The sequence below is a fragment of the Lemur catta genome, chromosome 6, assembly GCF_020740605.2.
Source record: "Lemur catta isolate mLemCat1 chromosome 6, mLemCat1.pri, whole genome shotgun sequence".
Lineage (NCBI taxonomy): Eukaryota > Metazoa > Chordata > Mammalia > Primates > Lemuridae > Lemur > Lemur catta.
This window is the reverse complement of record NC_059133.1, coordinates 95327937-95340344: the sequence shown is the minus strand read 5'-3', so window position 1 is coordinate 95340344 and position 12408 is coordinate 95327937.

Sequence of the window (12408 nt, the reverse complement as noted above, 5' to 3'; positions counted from 1 at the left end):
TTCTCTGGCCATTTTTGACTTACCTATAGCCCAGCAGTCCTCAGAATGGAATACACCTGTCTCATGTCAGAACTCTGTGGGTGACACATTGGTTGTGACATAAAATTACAAATGCTAACCTGGAACAGAATCTAAATGTGCCTTTGTGTTATGACAATACAAGTCATTGTTGACATGCCTTTTTCCTTTTGGGCCACTCTTGCAGCCAGATTGTAAACTAGAAGCTTCAGTCCCCTTCCTAAGGTGGGCAAATGGCTGGTGTATGACCAGCCTCAGAGAACAGCCCTGGCATTGCCAGCTGCCCACACCTGTGAGTGAGCAGCTCCCAACACAGGAGGTGCCAGAGGCCTGCAGTGCCCCCTCCACATTCTGGGAGTGTCTGGGGAACCCACCCTGCAGCTTCCCTGGCTCCCTCCCATCTGATTCCTCATCCTCTCTGCATCCCTCCTCTGAGGTCTGGGTGGAGTCTTGGTGGAGTCTGGAGTGGTAGAGTCTGGGACAGGGATGGGACAGTCACCTTAACACTTAAACCAGTTGTCAGACCTTAGGCCCAGCTGTTCTTGGATCTTAGCTTCTCAGACCAGCTTCTTTCCAGGAGTGACAGGTATGCAGAAGGCAATGGCCTAATATCCATTTTGATGTTATTATAAAAATGCATAGTTCCCCATCTCTCAAAGGCATTGAAGGCTATTTGCCGTTTTAATTCTGACCTGAGTTGCAAGCCATAAGATTAAAACTGGTCATTGGGAAAGTTCAGATTAAGATACTCCTATTGATCTCAAGTAACTCCACTTAATATGACTTTTAAGTTTATAAGGACTCTAGAAATTCCCGTTTGTCCCCATTCCCCATTGACATCCACCGTTCTTAGAGACAACCAGGGATAACTTTTTCCTTGGATTTCTGCCCAGTGAAGTCTGCTGGCCTCTTGGGAGTTTCCAGGGCCTCTGGTTGCTACTCTTAACCGTCCTGGGAATTCTTTTCTGCACAACCTCACGTCCAGAAGTCCCTCCCCCCCTCCCCTTCATCTGTTTGCTCTGCCGTATGGGTGTATCTGTTAAGAGCACTGCAACTCCGCTCCCTCTCCAGACTGCCACCTGGTAGCACCACCCTGCGCAGGCAAAACTCCGAGAGGGCTGGTGACAAATCTAACTGCCCCGTATACGCTCTTTCAGACCCAGATCATCTTATAACTGGAAAACCACAGACTTGAAACAAAAGTGCCCTGAAAGTGGAAGTTAAAGATGCAGTGAAGATCTGGAAATCCCCAATCTTTTGTGTCTTGCTCCAGGGAGTGCTTTTGTATTTCTAATGACTTTCCAGAGATCTGGACATGGTATTCTATACGCAGAGGTATCACCAAAATTAAACTTTCCAGTTGGCTTAGCAGTAATATTCTCAACATACTGTCGTGAACCAAGTACTCAAAGGCTGAACACTACACCGGAACTTCTCCCCTGCCCTTCTAGCAATAACTAGAGTAAAAATGCTGACTGTGGGCAGGAAGGCTGAGTATCAAAATGAATCTGTGCAGGACCTTCACTGGGCCTTCAAGGAAGGCCGGGAACACAAAACCCAGGCCCCCGGCTTAAGAAGGTTTCCCTGAGGACACAACACACACAGGCCTGTGGAGCTGCCGAGAGGTCTATCAAATGAGTATGGGGTCAACGGATGCTAAGGTGTCGGAGGGGCTCTTCCTGAGGAGACAGAACAGGTTTCCTCAAGCAAAGAAGTTTTAGAAAAACACTTTTGTTCAGATGTTCCTGGAGGTCAACGTAGTTTGGAAACGGTAGAAACAGAGTTTGACCTGTTCCAAAAATAAAGGAATGGGAGGTGACTTTTCAAATGAAGGGAAAATATTCAAATAGGCAGCCTGGAGAGCACACACAATATAATGGATTTTAAACACGGTAAACACCCTTGTGCAACAGGATATAGGCAGCCACGGGCACTGATTTGGGATTTCGCAGGAGGCTTAACGGAAGAAGGCCGGCAATCCAGGGCACGGCGGCCTTCCCCTCGGGCCGGGCCTGCCCCGCAGAGGGGGCCGCTCGCTCGGGCCACAGACCCCGCAGACGGGCGGGACGGCCTGAGAAAACGGCAAGACAAAGCAAGCTTAGCTGCTTTCCCTCTGACTCCAGCTCATCCTCCCGCTGAAGCTTGGAGTGTAGGCTTATCCAAAACGTGGCTTCGATTTCACTGGCGACGATTTGCTTTGGCTCTGGCGTCCACGTCGCCCTCAGCCCACAGCGCTGCTAAGTGACCGTCAGCAGCTCTTCCTGTGACGCCCGCTAGGTGGCACTAATGCCACAGGCGGAGCCGGGCAGGCGCGGGGAGGCCCCGCCGGCGGCGGGCAGCCTGGGGGAGGCGGCGGCAGGCCTTGCCCGTCCGTCCGCACTGGCGGCAGTGCCCTCACCTGGCTCCCGCAGCCGCCTCACTCTGACTCCATCTGGGCGGCCGGCGCTGACTCATCCCCTTTCCCGACGCTGGTGCCCGCGCCAGGCCCGATCCAGCCTGCAGACCTCAGCAGCTCGCCCCCCACGGCGACCGAAATTGGCTGGGACCCGCTTGCCAATAGAAGATGAGCGCTTTCACAGCAAAGTCAGGCTTTTAACTACTCTTGGGAAATCTAAATCCTGGCAACGATAGGCCTGCGAAGCTCAAGGGCTGCTGCTGAGGCGTCCACTGCGCCCCCCGCACCCGCCTGCTCCGGGTCTGCCTCACCGCCCTGGGGAGGACGCAGGAGCCGGCAAGGCCCGGGGGGTCGTCCCGCATCCTTCTTCCCGCAGACCAGGCCTGGAACGCTCCCTGCAGTGCGGGGACCACGGCCTCTGCTTCCCACGTGGAAAAAGACCTCCTCTCCTCATTAGTCTTTGCAATCTCCTTTATCTCTTTATGGGTTACTTAGTTATCAAATAATACCACCACCACCACCACCACCGGGCTGGGCCGGATATTTGAAATTCCTTGGAGACCCCACTGCTCAGCCCCACCTGAGGTCTGCAGGTGGGCCGAGATAGGCTTGGCGGTTACAGATCAGCCTTTCCTGGTTTTGCTGGTTTGGTCTGGGAATTATTTTTAGTTAGCACCGCACCATCATGACCCCATGAGAAGACAAACGGTGACATGTCTAGATCTGTTGAAAAAGTGCAAATCTCCATGGTGATGTTTCAGTCAACCCGTCCCTTCAACACCATGACTTCACCATCCATCATCCCCTTTCCCCCACGGGCTCCCGGGCACCGCTTACTCACTCAACAGACGAGGGCTGGTCCCAGGCCTGGCATTCTGTGCGAACACCCCATTCAACAATGTGTCTTCAGAACCTACTTTTCCAGGGACGTGGCCCCCACTTTCCTTGATCTCAATGGCTAATGGCAGAAACAAACAAGAAGTCAGAGGAGGACTTGCTTAGCGCACTGGCCTGCTCTGGAATCCCTGCCAGTCCCTCTGCGAGCTTCATAACCTTGGGCACATTACTGAGCTGCCCAGTAACTCACAGTAAACTCAGGGGCTTGGTGTTGTTATCCATGAAATGGGGTTAAACAGTAACAGGCCCTTCCTCTAAGTCTGTTGTCAGAATTAAGTGAGTTGCTTCATTTTAGCACTAAAGCAGTGCCTGGCATATTGCCAGCACTTGATAAAGTTAGCTGTCATCACAGGCTAAAAGCAGAGTGCAAGAGAGGCACTAGGTACAGGTTTTTAAAAAATTAATTTTACAGGCAGGTATTAATCTCTTAGGAGTCAAGACTGCCAAGCTATGGCATTGAGATAAGAGACTTTTAGATAATCAGCAGCTAAGTGTGTTCTGTAGTTCTCAAAGGGCTTCTCACAAGCCTGTCATATACTTCCTACAACCCTGTGGTGAATCTGATGCCTTGTTTTGTGGCTTAGTGAATGGAGGGTCACACGGCTCGCTCTGCTCACTGCATGGAGTTGGGCTAGGGCTGGATCCCAGATGTGGCTGACTTCAAATGTCATGCATCTTCCACCACGCCAGGCTACTTTATTTGATTCATATTTTGCTTACTGAGAATTGAGCTGAAAGAGTGAGACTTAGCCCAGTGGGGTGGATTGGATGATGATATCAATTATTGAAATTATTAGGGGATGATCTTTTAATGAAGACAAAGTCCAAGAAGAAAGCAAAAAGCCTTACAATCTAAGGTGAGTTTGTCCGTGGATTTATACCTGGGAGATAGCATCCTCTTTCCCAGCATTTTTACCTTGCCCCTCGGCTATTCACAGTAATTCTACTCAGGTTTCTCCTAATATGTGTGCTTATAAATGTGTCACTCATGAAATTACATGTGTAAGAATGTAACTATTTTCCCCTACTCAAGTTTTTGCTGGAAGAATCGGAATCTCAGGCCATTCTCAGTTTTTGTTCCCATTTTCCAGTTGGGGTTTGCTTAGCTCCAGCACTCAGGGTGGGGACTGAGGAGCAAGGCGTAGGGACAGGATTCCTCAGTTCATGCCTGCAAAGCCCCTTGGTCATTGAGGATGTTTACATACCAACATAAGTAAATTCTTAAATTCTTTGGGTCGATATTTGTAGCCACTAAAAACTGAAAGTGGGTGAGGATTAGTCCTTTCCTCACAACTTTGCTGTTAACTTCTAATGAAATCAAGTCTTTGACTAATTTTGAGGCACATGCATACAGATGTTTAGCAGACAAGCATTGGGCCCTACACAGCTTATATACCACCTGTGACAGCCCAGGGCTCTGTCTCCACTGCCACCTTGCAAAAAAGGCTCCCTCCTCAAGGCAGATATCCAAAAGTAGGATCCTTTTACCTGTAGAGTCAGTAACAACAACCAGAGGCCTCTCAATCCCATGGCCAGACACAGCACTGTTAGAGTTCAGGCTCAGCAGAATCCTGTGGGTACAGGACACAGTCCCCCTGGGGGCCTCACTCTGTTCATTCAGAGGTGAGGAATGTCCCCAAGATGCCTGACTAATCCAGTACATCTATCTCGATTTCAATGAGGTCCCTTTCGAACTTGACAGGCCGTTATTTTCACCAATAAAATCTCATTTCTGAAATTCAAGATACCAATTAGTCAAGTATCCATTATCCAGCAAGGTACAGGTAACAGAAGTTCTTGTGGATGTAGATATCTTGATTAGGACACCAGTAGAGCATCCCTAAATTACAAATTCTTGATTAGAATGTGTTACCTACTGAATGTTGTGCCCCCTTCAAAATTCATATGCTGAAATCCAACTCCCAAAGTGATGGTATTAAGAGGTGGGGCCCTTGGGAGATAATTAAGTCATAAGGTGGAGTCCTCATGATTAGGATTAATGCCCTTATAAAAGGGAGGCCAGGGAGCTCTCTTGCCTTCTTCCCACTGTGGGATACAAGGAGAAGTCAGCAGTGTGCATCTCAGAAGAGAGGCCTCATCAGAGCTCAACCATTCTGGCACCCTGGTCTTGGACTTTCAGTTTCCAGAACTATGAGAAATAAATGTGTGTTGTTTAAGCCACCTCATTTACGGTGTTTTGTTATAGCAGCCCAACTGATTAAAATAAGACTGCTTATAGCACCTGGGCTATAGCCAACCTGAAATATTTTGAAGAAAACTGCAGAGATTGTAACTGTGATTTTCTACATGATGTTTTTGCTACTCTCAGATGCAAAGGAAATTTATGCTGCTCCTACACCATGCTGGGGCTTGGGGCCAAGGGATTGTGAAGGCTCTGTCTGGGTGTACTACATGGCCACTACCTCTCTGGGCTCCTGCCACCTTCCAGGGCTCTGCCTGGGAAAGGGCCATGGGTTCTGCTTTCCTCCCAAACTCCCAAACTATGTCACTTTAAAAAAAAATTCACATCTAGCCACGTGTGGTGGTGCATGCTTGTAATCCCAGCACTTTGGGGGGCTGAGGCGGGAGCCCAGGAGTTAGAGTCTGCAGTGAGCTATGATCACATCACTGTACTCCAGTCTGAGTACAGGGCAACAGAGCGATACCCTGTCTTGAAAAAAAAAAAAAAAATCACATCTCCATTTGTCCCTATTCCTCAGGGACCCACCAATATCTATGTTTTTGTTATTCATTCTCCAGTCCCCCTCCCTCCCCCACTAAGCCCAGAGATTCCTTCTAGTTCCAGAGCAGGTAAGCTTTGTTCTTCTCATCACAGTCTCACAAACCTTTGCTGTGTCAAGCTTCCTTTCATCATCCTACAGGAAGAAATATTCTTTTCCTTGGGTCCTTGTGGTTATCTTCCTTGACTTGAAAAAGGGGACATGGCATGAAGAGCTCACAAATGTAGGGGAAAAATATTGGAGGGGAAATGCTGATTAATATTTCAAATGCTATTATCCTACCTGGATGCAATAACCTGAGGCCCTGCCCGGGCGAATGCCGTGGTTAGGATCACCCAGCAACGTACTCATACAAGTGCAAGAGAACTCTTGGCCTCTGCAGGTTTCCTTTCATTGCTCAGCTCAGTGAGCCTCTGGACATACTGGCTAGTGCTTTCTTGAAAAGTCTCAACACTTCAGATATTTTAAAAGCAGTCACTCACTTACATTTTTCATATGTCACTGTAAACTCAAAATGAAGAGACAATTTGTTTTCATATGGCACTTCCTAGGTATTAGGGCCAGGACACCAGGATTTTAGGACTTAAAAGCCTTCTCTTTTCCTTAGCATTCTGTCGAGGCTCTGGCAAAAGCGAGAGCCTTGGCCTTTGCAATCAATATCTCCCAATGCTTGCTACTTGCTCGAGATATCACTGAGTCTATCATACATTTATTTATTACATACAATCCTCTGAGTCAGGATGTTGTGGTGGGAAAAGGTTTCCTTAAGCAAGAAAATCTTGGTTTGAACCCCAGGGATGCCACTCATTATCTCTGAGCCTCTGCTTGTTCTTTTATAAAATAGGAAAGCTTGCTGGATTATTAAAAGCATTAAATGAGGTGGTCTATGCAAAGTGCCTAATACATACAAAGCACCAACAAGAATCAGCTAATCTGAACATATGCAAACACATCAAGGACCATGTTACTTCTTTTTAAAGGCAAATGTTATTTTCCCAAAAAGGCAGAGGTGGAGGTGGAATATGGTTTTTCTCTGGATCTTGATGAGGAGACGACTTGCGATGGCACAGCAGTGAAACCGTAAGCACCTACAGCTTTCATTATAGCCCCTCGCGCTGCTGCCATTCTCGGCCCCGCTAAGCGACAGGCTAACAGGCAAGGCATGAAAAGGGATTAGTGGATGCATATATGCAAAGAAAGGGGGTTCCTCACAAGCACGGCAGGCCGAGAAGGCATCGTTCGACTGTCCATCAGTAGGAAAGCTGCTTGACTGGCAGATATGATTTTTTTTGGAACCAGTAATAATGGGGAGCTATTGGTGACAGATGTCAGATGTTGGCAGAGTGGCTGCCAACACAAATCTCCCTCCACCTTCAGACATCAAGCTGATGGAGGACTGGGCACAGTTGGACTGGCAGTCCCTTCTTGCTTGGATCATTGGTCACATTATTATCTCTCAGTCGCTGAACAAAGCAGATGGTTTACCATGTATTTGTGATTTTCTGTTGGCCTAGAAGTTCTGTCCTTCCATCAGGGTCCAGCATGTAATCAATTATGACAGTGGGTGGTGCAAGAAAATCCCTGCCAGTTAAAGTCCAAGACATTCTCTTTTATTAAGTCTGCATAAACCACTACAATTCCAACTTAACAGTAACAGAAGGAAGAAGCAAAGTAGTGGTGTTAGAAATAACTTGAATAATCACACAAACCACAGCTCTCAGTTGGTCTCGAAGACTCTTCGTCTGTGCTATGTGATGTCAGTGTGTCTGCCCACTTTTAGTCTTAAAATCCCCTTGTCTCTATTCTGGCAAGTCTTAAAAAGCTTTATCTTACAATCAGAAACTGACATAATTAAAAGTAAACAAAACAAACACACATACCCCTCCACTAAGATTTTTTTAATATTGAAAGTTAAACTCTATTAAATAGTAATAGTAAATTGGCTTGCCTTAGTATGTATGAGTGACCACATATACAGAACAATATATATGTTCTCTGTCACCAACCCACCAGATAATTTTCTTTGTGAAAGGCATCTTGCTTATTTACATGCATATAACTCAGGAAACAAACCCTTTAGTAATAGAGCAGAACAAGCATTTTTAATAATATAACTAGAGGCATCCTTGACATAAATGACATGTTCCTTTTTGTCTTTTTCTTAACATGTATTTTTCTTAAAAATTAGGCTCGCAGTGGACAGTTTTCTGCCCTTCCTCCCCCCATTTAATCACATCTCAGGGGAATGTTATCATATCATTAAATATTTTTAAGAATATGATCTATAATGATAAATATTGGTTGGGTTCCTGCAATGTATCTGGTACTATTCTAGGTACCAAAGACATAGAAGAGAACAAGATAGTTCCTACCTTCAAGGAATTTATACTCCAGTGGAGAAAGATAGGCAATGAACCTGTAAAAACAGTAAATAAATGATATCTCTTTGGATCTAAGTGCTTTGAAATAGGATGATAGACAGGACTGGGCAGGTTACCTTGCTTGCAGGAAGCTCTCTTGAGAATGGGACTTTTGAGTTGATGCCTGAGGCTAAGAAGGAGACAGTCACACAACTATCTTGGGAGAAAGAGCTTTGCAAGCAGAAGGAACAGAAAACTCAGAGACTCTGAGATAGGAATGAACATGACTTGGTCTGGGTACAGCCCTGATGGCTGGAGCTAGATGAGGAGGGGGAGTGAAGAGAGAAATGAGACTGGAGACCCAGGGAGGGGCCACATCACATAGGCCTTGCAGGAACCTGGATCTTATTCTAATTGCAGTGAGAATCCACTAGAGAAGTTTTTTGAAAGGGAGGGACATGATGTGATTATAGGGACATCACTTTGATGGCTGAGTCCCAGAGTAGAGGCAGCAGAGCTATGTCAACAGGCTGCCACAGTCATCTCCGGACAGAGGTGATGGCGGCTCAGCCTAGGATGTTGGAAGGCCAAGAAGCAGTGGCAGCCTCAGGACATAATTTGGTGATAGAGCTCATGGAAACTTTTTTTTTAGGGTTTCAGATAGATAGCTTTTTTATTTATTTCCTATTAAAGATGTGGACAACACAATGAATATGCTTGCTTCAGACATATGGAGAACTCTGCATCCTGTAACGAATCAGTCCACGTTATTCACAAGCACACACAAAACATTTATACGAAATGACTATGGATCAGTCCACAAAGCAAGTGTCCATAAATTTCAAAGATGTAAACCTTTAAAAATCTTTGAAGTTCTAGAGATTTAAGTCTACAACTATTTTCATATTAGTATCAGAAAACTCCTAAGGAAAAAAAACTTTCAACTTTAAAAAATGATAAACAATAAGAATGCAAATTTCACTGACTCTGACTAATAGCAGGCCAGCTTTTGGTCACAATGTGATTAATTTCATTCTTAATGCTATTGTTGAAAGTATTTAAAGGCCCGGGGAACTGACCCCAACCCACATTCTCCTCCAACATTCCAAGTAGATCAGACTTTTTACACTTGTCTCATCCTCAGTGAAAACTAAATTTAGTGTAGTTAAATCTTTATTTGAAAACAAGAGTATGCAGTACTCACTGCACTATTAAGCCTGCAGAAATCTAGGACAAATTTGATCAGGAATGTAAGGTTGAGGTAAAGAATCAAGGATTACATGAGCAACCATGTATGAATAGATGGTGTTACCATTTACTGAGATGAGAAAGACTTGAAGAGAAGCTGTCTTTGGAGGTTAAAATCAAAGATTCTTTGTGGACAAAGTTGGCTTGAGAAGTCTATTAGAGATCCAAGTGGAGATGTTGAGTAAGTAACTGGATAAATGAATGAGGAGCTCAGGGGGAGTCCAAGCTGGGGGAATACACAAGCCTATACCCCAGGTAGGATCATCCAGGAGAATGCATGGTTGAGGAGAAAGAGGGCCAAGGGCAGAATCCTGAGATACTCCAACATGCATGGTCCTCATGGCATTGCCTCCTCACTAAACATTCATATGTACTCCCACATTTCCCATCACCCTTACAGTTAGGTAGGGCCATGTGTGTAGCTCTGGACAATGAATGAAGGAAGCAACTAAGAACTGGTTCAAGACCCTCAATTTTTCTCATCTCCTGCCTCAGCAATCATGAATTCTTATGTTAAGGTCAACATGTCTGTCAACTCTGGTACCTGAATGTGGCCCAAAGATTCTTTCTGATCCATGTCATACACATAGCATTAAAGAGAAATAAACCTTTATGTGTTAAGCCACAGAAATTCTAGGGTTCATTTGTTATCTCAGCGTAACTTGGCCTATCCTGATTAATTCATAATTCCATTATGTGATGTGCCTCCAGAAAGCATCGTTTTTCATTGACAAAAAAGGCATATGTGATTTGATAGGTTGTCAGCAAAAGTATATCAGTAGTTATTTCTAGCTTCTATCTAAAGTTTAAGTGAACTCCCTGTTCATTTTATAAGATGAAGGGCAATCCCTGAACTGTTGCATGAATAATTCAGGACAATGTCTGTTCTTTCAAAGATGCCTCATTTCTCAACCTGTTTTTCCCCCTGATTCTTAAAGTTATGAATACATTGGTTTTTAAAATGTATTTCTTGGATAATTTTAAAAATTAATATTGGTGTGTGCCTTATAACATTCTTTCTCCTTAAACAATAATCCTCTCCTGTATGTCAGCTTTTTGTAGATGTATGAGTCATTTGACTATTGATCAAAATATATATTCCTCATTCATTCATTCATTTGACAGATTTTAACTGAGCCTCTACTTAGGAGCCATGGAAGTAATGAAATAGAGCTAGCACTTACTCTAATGGTTTATAAGTTTTGATACTACCTGGAGTACACTTTACCTGGTGTCAAACTCAGTTCTGAGATTTTAAGAGATGGGAAATTAGTTAATCTCTTTGTATCTTAATTCTTCATCTGTAAAACAGAAATAATAACTCTTACCTTGCAGAGTTATCGTGAGTATTAAATGAGACAAAGTGGAAGGCTATTTTTATTCAGGCTTTAGAAATGCACTTAGACCACCTGAAAGAAAAAGGAGTTTTACTGTAAAAACTAAAATTTACCAGGCATGTGGTACCATGGCAGCTCAAGGGACTAGTGACCAAGTACTCTTTGCATTAATTACTTATGTCTGTGTCTGTGTATCTACTTTGTTCTTATATTACTGTTGCTTGTTCTTACCCTCTCCTCTGTAAACGTTTCTCAAACTTATTTATGGTTTCTGTTTCTTCATCACTTCAGTCTATATGCCCCTCTCATAGTCCTAACTTTATTTTATCTTTCTCCCATCCAAGTACTAACCAGGCCCAACCCTGCTTAGCTTTTGAGATCAGACGAGATCCAGCACATTCAGGGTGGTATAGCCACAGTCTATCTTATTGTTGCTTTCTGCGTCCACCCTCACAGATAACTACCTAGTTAATTTCATCTTTCAGTTGAAATTTACAGGAGGATTTGTTGTACTGATCCATTCATAACACATATTTGGAGTTTCTACTATATACAGGCAATGTACCCCCATTGTAATGTGGGCCCCACTATTAGGGACCTGTGAATTATCTCTCCACTGTCATTCTGAAAATGCTTCCTGTTTAGCTGGAAGCTGTTAGAGATGCTGAATTTGGCTCTCACTTCAGACTTACTAAATTAAGAATCTGCACTTTAACAAGATCCCCAGGTGACTTGTATGTACATTTAAGTTTGAGAAGCAATGCTTTAAACTTCCAGCTCTCAAAACTGCTGCCTGCATATTGGAAACAGCTGGGGATTTAAAAAACCACACATACTTATGCTTGGATCTTTCCCCTAGAAGTTAAGATTTAAGTTAAGAAGTTAAGACCTCTGAACTAGTCCTGTGTCACCACTGACCAGCTGTGTGATCCTAGACAAATTGCTTAGTTTCTCTCTAGGCCAGATTTCTCATTTAAATGAAGATATTATGGCCTACCTTGCCTACCTCAGAATTGTTCTGAAGGCCAAATGTGATAATACATGTGAAACTGTTCTGAAATGTGTGCCAATGAATCTAAGTATCTCATGTATCACTTAACTTCTCTAAACCTATCTTCTGATGTATAAGTGAGGATTCAAGGAAACAAATGCATTATCATCAAATATGAGAATTTAGGTAAAAATGCCTGGAAGACAATGCTATCTAGCTAACATTATTAAGTTTTATCTATGTCATTGCTAGGTACTGTTATCCCACATTTGCCTATCATAATAGCTAAAGATTAGAGGTTAAGTAATTCTCTCAAGGCTCTGAAAGCTGGTAAAGAGAAATTATTCACCTGACACTTGTTAACAATGTCAAGGAAGATTTTATTCAAGACTATTGAAATAGGGGCAAGGGGTTGAATTTG